Below are 14,700 nucleotides of genomic sequence, written 5' to 3'. Positions count from 1 at the left end.
GATGTGGGGCGAGGCGGCTTTAAGGTGTGCTACAGTGGTGCTAGGTGGGTCGATATAGCGCCAGGGGGTACTTGCTTCTCTCACCAGAGGCTACACTCACGCCATACACTCATTCCATGCTCGCTACATTCACTCCAGCCTCACCACACTCACTCCAGCCTTACTACACTCACTCCATACTCACCACACTCACTCCATTCTCATTCCGTGCTCACTACCTCTCCCTCACAACTACCCTATCTCTTTCACACCATCACTGTGTTACTTACTGGTCGTATTAAAATTTCTATTCCCTTTATTCCTATTAGGCCATCGACCCATTCGACTTGCCATTCTTTCACTCTCCGCCTCATTTCAATCTGACAAACATCCCCAACACCCTGACTTGACAATGATGTATGGGTTCTTTGATGAAGCCACTGTGGCCGGTTTGTTTTCACCAGATAGAATTACGTCACGCCTACAATTTGAACACTACGTAGTGCTTACTGTACGTGAAATTCGATGAGCCTCAGTTATGAGACAGAGATAAGTTACTAGTTAAACTGACCCTCCAGCCTGACTACACATGACCAGTTGAGATAAAAGGGGATGGGGATGTTTGTCCGACCAGAGTTGTTTTTGTAGCCCCAGGTTCATCTGAAAGGGAACTCGGCAGACTGCAGACTGAATTTACTCCCTCTGCAGTCCACCATCTCCCTTTCATGGAACAGGGAGTGAGTTGAGAGGCGTTAGTATAACCGAGCAGAGAAGTCGTTCCTTATATCGATGCCACCGGACGAAGACACCCCGCTACTGCACCCACACTTGAGTAAATGTGAAATAGTATAACCCAGAATTGGAAGTCCAGTCAGGGAACCTAACCTAACGTCCCCTGGCTAACAACCCCAATAACTTGACAACCATGATTTTCGTCTGTGTGATGAAGTGATTACTGTAACTCAATTAGCCCATTCACACATCGTCACCTAACTGAATCTTCTCGGGCCCAGCAATCACACTTGACAATTAGTGTGAACTGTTTGAAGGACTGTATTTATAAACTCTCCTAAGTCCAAGTCATGTATAAGATTGCTTGTATGTCGTATGATTTCACTCATACATCATTATTTAGGTGTCAAAAAAGGCTGTGATAATAGTTAACGTTATGAATACCCTTTATAGACCTTTACAGATACAACCTAAAGAGTCTAGTACCCAGGAGGAAGAATGTGACCAGCAAGCACTTTCTCTCCGGCCCAATTCCTTAAATCTAGTGAATATGCCCCTTTATATGTTTTTACAGACATTGGTGTCCAAATTTTAACAAGTAATAGTTAACGATTCGCATCTCAACATTATTCTCATGGTCATTCGAACAAATTTAAATGCAGAGAATACCCATACTATAGTTCGTCACTTTAGCTTGGTGGAGATTTTCGTTCATTTTGTAGTTTTTTCAGCTCTACATCGTTTCTATAGCACTTCCTCTTGACTAGCATAATTTTCTTGTGTTAACTTCTTGCAACAGCTCAGCATTCAAACAGCAAAGATGGCAGTTTTAGGCCAAGACAAAGTATGGTATTGCAGCGTTAAAGATGGTGAGATATGATGCTCTTGAACACGTTGAAGTGCTTGTTTCTTTTTCATGCACACGTAACGTCAAAGAATAACCGTATGTATAATTCGACCTTTCAGAGATAAAGCTTGATTACCCCTAGTCTGGCATAACTCAAAATTCAAAGCTAACCTAACCTAACCTATAAAATCTGAAGTAAGCTATTCCAACCCAGTCTAATCTAGCCTAATTCAATCTAACTTAATCTAATCTAACCTAATTTATCACAGCCCAATCTACCCAACGTGATCAAACTTTAACTAATCCATCCCAACACAAATTAATCCCAGCGTAATTCAACCTAACCTAACCCAGTCAAATCTAAGCCAACGAAACCTAACCTAACCCACCCCATTCCAATCTAATCCAGCCAAATCTAACATAAACCAAACCATCCCAACCCAGTATAGTTTCAGCTAAATCCAACTTAACCGAATCTAACTTCTAACCTGCGCAACACATGTATCCTAACTAACCCAGCCTCATCTAACCTTACCTAGTCAAACCTCACCTTAACAACCAAGCCTGGCAAGGAGTAAATATGAACCGTCTGACGAAGAGAGGAGTACGGCTAAAAATTGAAAACCCACTCACAGAACTCCAAGTTCCCGCCAACCAGTGCCTGAGCGTGGCCAGAGTTAGGGCGTTACTCTGCTTCAAATGACTCAACTTGCCGCAAAACTGTGAGGAAGATTTTATTTACTCAACACAGCCCCTTTCCACCACGGAGGAGGCCGCGCGGGAGACAAGGTTAATTGGATGCTATGTTATGTTAGTTTACCTCCGTAAGGAGTTGGGTCGTAAGGCGGAGGACAGAGTGGAAGACAGACGGGTAGAGGACAGAGTAGGGGCGACGTGGAGAGGGGTGATATGGAGGACAGAAGGGAAGGGAGATGTAAAAGACGGAGGACAGGGGAGATGTGGAGGACAGGGGGTAGGGGTGACGTAAGGGACAGAGTGGAACTGTGGAGATCAGAAGGGAGATGCGGAGGACAGAGGTGAAATGTGGAAGACAAATGGGAGACGTGGAGGACAGAGGGGAGAGGAGATATGGAGTTCAAGAGAAAAGATTATAGTGCTGGAACTATTACGATCCCATGTAATGCTTTTTCCCTCCTTCGTCCACATTCCTATTTCTCCTCACTGCTCTTATTACCTCCATCACCCTCCTTTTTTGGTGCACCCATTCTTTCTACTCACCCTTGGAAATCTCTCCCTCCCTCTGTCTCTGTCTCTGTCTGTCTCTCTCTCTCTACCAATCTGTCTGTCCCTCCCTCCCTCTCATCTCTTGTTTTTTTCTCTCACGCGCTTCCTAATTGAAACTACCGCGTTTGTCCCCCTCTCTCACTCTCCCACGGGGGGCCGCGAAAGGAGAACCACTGGGATTTTCTCTATTCTTAGCGGCTTAGGCTGTGATCTGGTAACAGTGGGTGGTGGAACGAGACCCAAGGGAGGTGGAAGAGGGGTGGGGTGAAGGGGAGGCGGTGGACTGAGGGTGGGGTGAGGGGGAGGGAGATCGGTGGGGGTGGAGGAGGGGGAAAAGGCAAAGAGGAGAAGCCTGAAGGGGGTGGGTGGAAGAAGGTGGAGGGAAAAGATGTGAGGGGATGGAAGTAGTGGTTGGGGAATATAAGATGGAAAGGTGGCAGAGAGAAAGAGGGAGTGACAGAAAGCAACTGGAGGTTACAGTGGAAAAGATGTGGATGGGAAGAGAGGAGGCAGGACCTTGGAGATGTGAGAGGGAGGGGGTTAAGAGGTAAGATGAAAAGATGGAGAGAGAGAGAGAGAGAGAGAGGGAGAAAGAGAGAGAGAGAGAGAGAGAGAGCTGGGTATAAGGTGAAAAGATGGGGGGGGAGAGAGAGAGAGAGAGAGAGAGAGAGAGAGAGAGAGAGAGAGAGAGAGGAAGAAAAGAGAGAGTGAGTTGGGGGGTTAAATGGAAAAGTGGGGAGAGAGAGAGAGAGAGAGAGAGAGAGAGAGAGTTGGGGGGTTAAATGGAAAAATGGGGAGAAAGAAAGAGAAAGAGAGAGAGAGAGAGAGAGAGAGTGGGGGGGGGGTTAGTAATAAATCAAAATGGTAGAAAAAGGAAGAGAGGTAGGTGAGGGAAAGGAAAAAGGGAGGAGGAAAATTGAGAGTATAGGGTGAAAAGATTGGGAGACAGGGCGGGGGAGGAGGAGGAGAGGGAGAGAGCTAATGTGAAAGGAAGGGGAGGGGGGAGAGAGGGCTGAGGGATATAAGGAGAAAAAGAGGGAGAGGGAGAGAGGAAGGAGGAGTATAGGCAAGGGATATAAGGTGACAGGGATGAGGGGAAGGGAGGGAGGTAGGATGGTGAAGGTGAGATGGGGCGACAGGGATTGGTGAGTTATGGCCAGGAGTTGAGGGATCTGGTGAGAAATGATGGCCAGGAGGATGGAAGACAAGAAGTAGTAGGTTTAAACGTAATGCCTATCAACTGCACAAGGACCATATTTTCTGCCAAGCCTCAGTCCACCCTTAGAATACGACACGCATCAATAAATATAAAGGTCCCAAACTGAAATACCGGGTCAACAGCGAGAGGGGGAAAACAAACTTTGTCCCAGAGTCTAACCGGCCCGAGGGTCGGAGTACAGTTTTTCGGTTCTTGTTACGTGTACTAACCAAGGAACTAAAGGAGCGAAGGAGAGGACGGGGAATGAGGCAGTGACGTGAGAGAGAGTAAACTAGGTTGCTAAGGCATGAAGGAATGTGCTGAAAAGGGAAGGAATGTCGTCAAGATGGGGGGAATGTGGTAAATATGGAGGGAATGTGGTAAATACTGGGGGAATGTGGTAATGAATGCGGGAATGTCTTACGGAGAAAAGACATGTGTGCAGACTGTAGTAAAGAGGAAAAGAGTGTGGCAAAACGTGTGGTAAAGAATGAGGTGAATGTAGAAAAGAGAAGAGAAAGTGGAGATGGATGTGGTAAAGAGAAGAGGAAGGTGGCAAAGAGTGCGGTATAGAGGAGGGAACTGCGGTAAAGATTTTGGCAAAGAAGAAGGGAATGTGGTAAAGAGTGTAGAGAAGGATAAGAGAATGTGGTGAAGAGTGGGGAATATGGTGAATAAAACAGAGCTATGGAAAAGCGAAGGGGAAAGTGAGGAGGCGAATAAGGTGAGTAAAAGAGGAACAGGAGAGTGGAGGGGTGGTGAAAGTAAGGGTGGGCAGTTTGCAAGAAAAAGAGATGAAGGAGGTGGAAATGATGGACTGAAGGTAAGGGAGGTGGAGATGATGGAGTGGAGGTGAGGGAGGTTATGTGACTAGCGATGCCTAGGGATTGGTAATGTAAATCTCTTAGTTGGAGACTCGTCAAAGGATGAATTTAGGGATATACGGAAAGAGTACGTGGCAGGGGTGTGGGGTGATGGAAGGGTGTGGAGTGATGCAGGGGTGTGGGGTGATGGAAGGGTGTGGAGTGATGCAGGGGTGTGGGGTGATAGAAGGGTGTGGGGTGATAGAAGGGTGTGGGGTGATGCAGGGGTGTGGGGTGATGTAAGAGTGTGGAATGATGCAGGGGTGTGGGGTGATGTAAGGGTGCGGAATGATGCAGGGGTGTGGGGTGATGACCGAGTGTGGAATGGTGTTGGCGTGTGGCAGGGGCGTAGGAGTGTGGCGTGATGCAGGAATATGGCAGTGGTGTGAAGTGATGCAGGGGTGTGGGATGATGTAAGGGTGTGGAGTGATGTATGGGTGTGAGTGATGCAAGGTTGTGAGTGATGCAGAAGCGTGAAGTGATGCAGTGATACATTATGGCAGAGGTGTAGTGTGGTGCTGTGGAGAGGTCAACCATTCCTGGGGTACCAGATTTAGCACGTGTGTGACAGGAGGGTGGTGTGGTGTGGTGTGGTGTGGTGGAGGGGTGTGAGTTATTGCTTTCATAGGTGTGCTGCTGAGGGATGGTGTGGAATGGTGGAAAGAAGGGTGCGAGTCGCTGATATAGGCAGGGGATGTTGAAGGCGTGTGGCAGGGGTGTGGTTTAGTGTAGAAGGGGTGTGGTTTGATGTGGCTAGGGTGTTGCAGGTGTGTGGCAGGGGAGTGGTTCAGTGTTGCAGGATGGAAGTGTTTACAACCAGGGCACCCTTGGGAGGCCTGGCCAGCGGGACCCACCAACCTTGCAAAACAACACAGCAGACTCGCAATCCTTCCATCTCTTTTTTCGTTTTTTGGTCTACCTGCTATAGGCTACCTCATAAAAAACAAATAAATATAACACAGAATATGCTCTACGTAAAAGTAAGCAGAGGATTTAGTACAGGTATACAATATTTAAGCCAAACTTGTAACAAAGTGGTACTGATTAACCCGCACATTGTCTTTATCCCGTCATCTCGGTACACAATCAAATACACAGATCTCTATACAAGATAACATCCTTGAGCAATTCTAAACTTCTGGATCTTCTTCAGCGATCTTGACCTTTGAACTATAAACTTTTTCGGCGTATTTCTGCATTTGCGTGTGACTTGAAGCAAACTGTTGCTGTGATACCTGCAAAACTTCTTTTAAGTTTAAATTGATATGCACAAGTTTTCCATCGGCTTCACGGACATGCAGGCTGTCTCTCGATCTTTCCTTCGATGCCTGGTAACAAAGGTTTTCTTAAGATCGTGGGAGGCTTTGTAGCACTTCTTCCTTAGCGATTTATTTCACATCCTACAGCCTGTCATTCTCTTGCAATTCATTTGACTTTAATATTCACCTACTTTGCATTAGTAACATACAAGATTATATCGGGGTGTCATGTGCAGAATAAATCGCTAAGGAAGAGGTGTAGCGAAATCTCAAAAGCTACTTAGAATACGGTATTTTGGTCTAATTAAACCAAACCTTCCCTAGGCTATCCAAATCTTTGCCAATATATAGAAAAAATCCGCTATTAGGGACCTGCATTTTTAAATATGATTTTGTCAGATTTTCTTTAAGTAATTCCTGTTAAAAATACTTCTTGTCGTGTTATGGCTAGGACAGAGGGATGCCAAGGATGGGGCCGAAGAATGTCAAGATTAGGACAGAGGGATGCCAAGATTTGGACCGAAGGATGCCAAAAATAGGGTCAAAGGATGCCAAGATTAGGAATGAAGAATGCCATGGACAGGACGGAAGGATGCCAAGATTAGGACTGAAGGATGCCAGGACTGGGACCGAAGGATGTCAAAATTAAGACCAAAGGATGCCATGGTTAGAACCGAAGGATGCCAAGATTAGAGCTGATGGACGTGAAGGTTAGGAGTGAAGGATGCCAAGGTTAGGGCAGAAGGATGTCAAGATTAGGGTCAAAGGATGCCAAGGCTAGGACTAAAGGATGCCAAGGTTAAGGTCAATGGATGCCAAAGTTATGAATGAAGGATGCCCCAGAGGAGGTATTCCTGTGGCACGTAAAAAAAAAAAAAAAAAAAAAAAAAAAAAAAAAAGAATGATGGCGCCAAAAACATATAAGACGACTCAGCAGAAATCACAAACAGTCAAGTAATAATAAAAAAGATCAAATGCGTCACACGATTCTTTCTAAATACTCTTCAAACTCTCATCAAACCTACTCTAAGAAATCTAACTTACCATAGCTAATCCTGTCCTCATATAACCTAATCTAATCTACTCTAGGTAACTGGTAATACTCAATGCTAAATTTATGTAGGCTAATCCAAATCGTCAGCTAGTGTAATTCCATGTACCCACACCTACTCTACCTTAAGCCACCCTATCCATTACTAAACTTAAGTGAACGTAAGCTGTTCTGTCCATACGGTGTATACCTAAACTAACCTGATCTAGCCTTGTCTGACGAAATCTACTAACCTGATCTAGCCTTGTCTGACGAAATCTGTTCTGCCTACATTAAACCCGACGTAATGTACCCTAACTAATCCATCCCAGATCTAAACTAACATAACGTAATCTATTCTATCCACGCCTAAGCTAACCTAACCTAATCTGACGTAATATGCTCTGACCACATCAAACTTAACCTGACGTCATCAATCCCACTCACACCTAGCCTGACCCAATCTAAAGCAATATCTCCTGACCTTTCTCTGCCTAACCTAGCCCCGAAGTTTGACGTAAACTTTCCCATCCACACCAAACCCAATCCAACTGAATTTAATCACTTCATTCGGATGACGTATTATTTCAATTTATTCTCATTACTTCCAGACGTATATCCCCATCTCAGGAGTTCTACTAATGAAGGAGTAATGAAGCTTGTCTCTAAGTTTTCTAGTTCGTAAAACCTCTCTCGGGCTGAATATAACTGTCCGGAGATAGCAAGAATAAACTTAGGAGAACGGTCTAGTGATGAAGGAGTGAAAGAAAAGTCTCCAAAAGTCTTTCCAAAGCTGAATATAATTGTCCCAAAATAGTAACAATAAATATGACGTCCTCGGCAAGAGTTAAACTACAGAGACAAACACACGAACACATCACAAAGCTCTCATCCCGCCTGCCGTCTTCAGCACGACAATAACATACCAGGGTGAAAAATTATAGATGGAGGGGAAAGGGGGAGGGAGAGAGGGGAGGGAGAACGGGAAGGAGGAGAGGGAGGAGAGAGAAAGGAGAAGGAGGGGAGGAGAGGGAGTGAGAAGGAGGAAGGAGAGGGGGAATTGAGGGAAGGGGGAGAAAGGGTGAAAAGTGATTAAGGATGAGTACCGTATGTTGGAGAGGGAAAGGAAGGAAGAGGGGATGGAAAGAAGAGAGGGAGAGGAAGGGGAAGTGGGAAGCAAGTTGGACAGGGAGAGGAAAGGTAGAAGCAGAGCAAGTGGAAGAGGAGGGGAAAAAACAAGAGTGGAAGGGAAGATGAGGAGTAAGTTGGAGAGTGGGTGGAAGAGAAAGAAAGTGGGCGAAAGGGGAAGAGGAAGTGCAAGCTGGAGAGGAGAAAGAGGGAGAGGGTGAAGAAGGGAGAGGAGGAGGAGGAAAGATGGAGGGAGGGGGAGAAGAGAAGCAAGTCGGAGAGTGATGAAATGAGAGGGGGAAGGCAGGGGACGGGGTGAAAGATGGGAAAGAGGGGAAAATCCTCTAGTTGCTTTCTGATGCGCTACCAATTTACCTTTCTGCCCTCCTCCATCATCCTTTCTGGGATAGGATGGGAGGTGAGAGGCGAATGTATAATCAGGCAGCTGTTACGTCGGTGCCACAAGGGAAGACATCCATCTCCAACAAGGACAGATGGAAAGCTGAGAGAAGGGTTGGAAATGACATTGGTGGGGAGAAAAAGGAATATGATGGAGTACTAAGGGCATGATAAAGAATAGAATGATGGGCGGGGGAGAAGAATGAGGGACAGAAGGAGCAGAGGAAGGATACAAGGAAAGAAATGAGAGAGAGAGAGAGAGAGACAGACAGACAGACAGACAGACAGGCCGAAAGGGAAAGGGATTAAGAATGATGGAAGCATGAGAAGGGCTGGAACGAGAACAAGGGATTAAAACGAGAGGAGAAACGAGGAAATAAAGATGAGGGGAATAAATGGGAGGAGGAAGGAGGGAATAGGGAAGGGATGAGGAAAGGTTGGCCTGATGGATGGAGAGTAACTTATGAATATTTTTACCATAATCGTTAATCCATCTTGCCTATCAGCACCATCGCTAACACTATCACCACCACTTTCCTCAGCATCATCATCACGACCCCCCCCCAAAAAAAAAAAAAAAAAAAAACTACTACCATCACGAACACAAACTCCACAGTCGGTTTGTTTTCACCTGATGGAACTGGGCTACTCCCACGATTTGAATACTGAGCCGTGATTGCATGAATTTTTTTTAGCCTTTGTTACGAAGTTGGAATGAGTCTCCTTGGTTAGTAGGTAAAGCAACCCTCCAGACGGACTACGCTTCGCCATCAGCTAACTCAAAAGGGGTGAGGGATCTTTGCGGGTTAGTGCGCGTCCACACATGTGCTGGAACAAGTGCTGGCAACATGTAAACGACACAACAGTGAACAAGCTGTAAACATGCTCGGAAAAGCAGTGTCCAGATCATGTTGGCAACAGCATGATGAAGTCTCAGCAGCCTTGTGTGGACACATGGCATCACCTCTGCTGCTAGCAAGTTCGAGGCTGCACTACAGCTTGTTTGCATACATCTGTCCCAATGCTGCATAAAGGTATCCAAACATGTTCCCAGCTGTGCTGTCTACACATGTTCGTGGACACGTGTGGACGCGCCCTCAGTACAAACGCCCTGTGCCAACATTTTCGTCGTGTCTGTCTCATCATCACCGTTACATTAAGCCTCATCATCATCAGTCACCATCATCATCACTGCCACAAATCCTATCAACCTCATCATCGTTACTAGCACCACCATCACCACTGCAACCATCGTCATCACCGTCATCACTGCCATCAGCTCACATCATTACCATCATCATCAAAAACCCTGACATTACCACCAGCACCAGCACCGACTATCTCGACATCCTCATCACCATTACCATAAACTATCATCACCACCACCATCAATCTTGTCATCACCACCACCATCAATCATGTTATCACCACTATCACCATCACCCCCAACGCTACCAACACCGCCATCATTATCATTATCAGTAACATCAACCCTACCATCGTCCTCCCCCAAAATCATCATACCTTCCAAAACAGTCTATTCATAACAAAAAATATTTAAAGCATCTTATCATATCACAACCTTCTTTCCGATCGTCAGCATGGTTTCCGCCATGGACGCTCCACTGGCGATCTTCTCACCAACTTTTCAGACTCCTGGTCATCCTCCTTTCGGGACTTTGGTGAAAGCTTTGTCATTGCACTTGACATCTCTGGCTTTCGATTGACCCTGGCACAAAACTTCAGTTTCCAAACTGCCCTCTTACGGTTTCTTGTCCTCTATACGTGCCTTCATCTCTAGCTTCCTTTCTGGTCGTTTTATAGCTGCTGTTGTAGACGGCCACAGTTCTTCTCCTAGAGCTATCAATAGTAGTGTTCCTCAGGGTTCTGTCCTATCACCAACTCTCTTCCTTCTATTCATCAATGACCTTCTAAGCTGTACATCTAAGCCTATCCGCTCAAACGCTGATGACTCCACCCTTCACCTTCCCATTCGCTTCCCGCAGCGTCCATCTCAGCAGTTACTTCAATAAACAAGAGATGAGGCTCTAGCACACCTAATGTCTGACTTGGTTCATATCTCTAATTGGGATAAAAATAATCTTGTTGTTTTTAATGCATCAAAAACTCAGATCTTACATCTTTCAACCCGACAAAATCTTCACCAGGAGTATCCTCTAAGTTTTACCAATACCCAACTCAATTCGGCATCATCCTTAAACATACTTGAGGCTTCACTCTCTCGGGATTTATCTTGAAAAGATCGTATTACCTCTCTCGTAAAATCTGCTTCCGAGATACTGGGTATGTTAAGCCGACTCCATACCTACTTTACCCCTGCACAGATGTTGACTTTATACATGGGTTTTATTCGCCCCTGTGTAGAATACAAACTTCATGTGTGGGGAGGCTCCCTACATGCAGCTCTTCTCAGCGAGTTGGAGTCAAAAGCTTTTCGTCTCATTAACTCTCCTCTTACTGGCTCCCTTCAACCTCTGTCTCTTCGCCGCACTGTTGCATCTTTATCTCTTTTCTATCGCTACTTCAATGATCACTGCCCTTCTGAAATGTCCGCATGCATCTCTCCACCACTAAGGCGGGCGCGTAACACCCGTCTTGCAGCAAACTCTCATCCCTTTTCTGTCCAACTCTGTAATGCAAGAGTTAACCGTTATGGTACTCCCAGTCCTTCATGTATGCAACGGATCACCTCTGGAACTGTCTTCCTACTACTACCATTCTCACGAACACCACCTCTGTACTCATCATCATCATCATCACTAACATTCACAACCTTAATCACAACCACCTGTACAGTCATCATCATCATCATCATCGTCATCATCATCACAACCACCACTACTACCGCCAAAAACAACAACAGCTCTTTCACCACTATCCGTATCACCCCCATCATCACCACCACTGGGGGGAAGATAATCTCTCTCCATCATTACTGTGGGGCCATTCATCCTCTCCACCAAACCTCTCCATTACCGCCCTCACTTCCCCCACCATTGTTACCCTTCCATGCTTCATCTCTTTTCCTCATCACTCATATCGTTTTTGCTTTATCTCTCTCTCTCTCTCTCTCTCTCTCTCTCTCTCGTTTTTTTTTAGCCTTTTATCTTGCTCATTCTGCCTCTCACACCTATCCTTTTCTCTATTTTTTTTTTTGTTTTTGTTTTTTTCCCTTTCTCTCCTACGTTCTTGTTTTATGTTTTTCAGTATTTAATTCGCTTTCTCTTTTTTTGTTGTTGTTACTTCTTTGTCTTTCCTTTTTCTTGCGCCTGCCTTTGTTTCTTTTTCCCTTTGTTTGTCTCTGTTTTCCTCTTTCTAGCTCACTGTTTTTGTTTTGTATTTAATTCATTCTGTCTTTGTGCTTTGACTTTCCTTTCCGTCTTCTACCGTATTTCTTTTGCCCATATCTTTTCTGTTTCCTTTTCATTTCTTTTCCCTTCTTTTTTATTACCTTTTCTGTTCAGCTTCATCCTTTATCACTCTTCATCTTCTCATCCCCTCTTTCTTTGACACTCGTTTCTCTTTCCTTCTTGCCTTATCTTTGTTCTTTCCTCTTTTCCTTCTTCCAGTTCTCTGACCAATCTTTCTTTCATATTCTCTTCATGCAGTTATACTTATTTCCACAATTATTTCTCATCTTCTTTTGTTATGCTTTTCTAATCGATAATTTTCTATTGTTTGGTTACTCTCTCTTCATATTATTTTATCTTTTTTATCGATCCTATAAATCTGCATGTCCCGCTTCTCCCGTTTCAATACTGCTTCCTTTGTTAATCTTACACTTATTATACTCTTCCTTTTGGGACTCTTTCACTGTAGTTTATCCTCTTCCATCTTACATTCTCTCTCGTCTTTTGTAATGTCTTTCTTCTTTCCATCTCATATCTCCTCTCTTTTTTACTCCATTTCTATTTTCTCCTCCTTCAGTGTATAAACCACCTGCCTTTTCTTCAGTTTCCATGCCTGTGTTTCTCATGTTTCTTATTCATCCCTTTTCCTCCATACTGTCCGTCCTCTCACACTTTTCCTCACTTGTCACTCCTACAATCTCATTCAGATCACTCCACTTCCTTCTTTTCCTTCGTCTCCTCCTTCCCTCACTCCCCTTTCTACTCTCCTCTCCCCACTTCTCCTCTCCTCACCCCTCTTTCTTCTCTCTTCATCCCTCTTTCTCCTCTCTTCATCCCTCTTTCTCCTCTCCTCACCCCCCATCCTTCATTGTACAGTCGCGGACATAAATAATGATCCACTCCATAACTATACCTAGCGAGACAGTGAACAATAACTTTCGGAACCCAATAAGGCGATCTTCATAGTCAAACGAAATTTTCAGAATACCTTGTACGAGTTTCAGAAATGTTAGGCTAGGAAGTGGAATGAATTTTTTGTCTGCGATTGTACCTTCTTCAGTTCTCTTTCTCATGACATTGTCCCTAACTCATTCCCTCTCTTCTCTCTCTTTCTCTCTCTCTCTCTCTCTCTCTCTCTCTCTCTCTCTCTCTCTCTCTCGCTCTCTACTTACCTACGTACCTACCTACCTTCCTGCCTAGCCTACCCTTCCCCTCATCCTTTTCACTTTAATATATGGAAAGCGAGCAGTAAAATTCCTTTCTTACGCTTCTTTCTCATAATAAAATGCGATAAGTTTATGCGTATTGAAAGGCCCATCTGATATCTTCACTTTATTGCTCACCGTACACACACACACACACACACACACACACACACACACACACACACACACACACAGAAAAAAACTTACCCTACAAACTTGTTACCGACTTTATACAATTCTATTCTCATATCTTCCCTACAACCCTTGCTCTTTCTCTACGTAGCACACACACACACACACACACACACACACACACACACACACACACACACACACACACACACACACACACACACACACGCCCATCTCAGTCTCCACATGTAATATTAATTCTCCACACATTTTGTTCCCTCTATATTATACATAATCTTTACCTCCTATACATAGTCTTCATCAGTAATATGTATAATCTATTCCCTATTCATTTATCATCCAGTCCTCATTTTCCCTTTCAGGAGCGTAGGGGTCTGGGGTTAGGCTACTCATTCCTGGGATTTGAGATGAAGGTGACCCGCCTCACTCCTCCTTGAATGGCATTATGTGAAGAATAAACCCCAACCCTCCCTCGGATGTAAGCCCTTATGATCCCCATCCGGTTGGAGCGCCTCAACCCGCTAGACCACCAGGCGTCATTTGGTCATATGGTTGCCACCCAGCGTAGTAATTGGTTTCTTGGGTTACAGGAACCCGTTTGGCTTCCCATTCAGTGTAAAGTCGCTTGAAGGTAGCATTCCATCGAGTCAGTGGATGGTGGTCATCCCCATCTAGCACAATCGACTCATCCAAGGCTACATACTTTCTACGCACACATAATTCTTACACAGACTCTCTACACACAGTACATAACTTCCACAAACACATCTATTTCTCCACAAACTTCCAAACATACACAGTTCTCTACACACTACACAGTGCTACACACATACAGCTCTCTACACATTTCCATGAACGCTGCCTACTCAGATCAATAAACACATTCTACCCACTCCTGGTGAACATGACACTCCTCCCATCTTATTCAACAGCTTAAACATTACAGCCTCTGACGTCAGCAATAACAGTGTATATTCCTCCTTAATACTAAGCACATTTACTCTATGCACCGTAACTGTATAAACCAAAATATTACTCTACACACACACACACACACACACACACACCGCTCGCTGGTGCAGTGGTAACGCTCTCGCCTGCCAACTGGTGGACGGGAGTTCGCGCCTCGCTCAGGTTGCGAAAAGTTTCACTGACGAAGTGGGTGGTTACTGTCCCCCTGGAGCAAGGGGACGGGTGTGTGCGTGTGTGAAGGTCACAGCCTTGCCCTTAGATCGGACTATATGAGCTCTCAGCTCCCTTCCGGGAGGGTAAAAGCTGACTATCACGACCA

This window comes from Coenobita brevimanus, chromosome 6 (genome assembly GCF_032717465.1).
Source record: "Coenobita brevimanus isolate Jiangsu-jjx chromosome 6, ASM3271746v2, whole genome shotgun sequence".
NCBI classification, from domain to species: Eukaryota; Metazoa; Arthropoda; class Malacostraca; order Decapoda; family Coenobitidae; genus Coenobita; species Coenobita brevimanus.
This window is presented reverse-complemented; position numbering follows the sequence as displayed.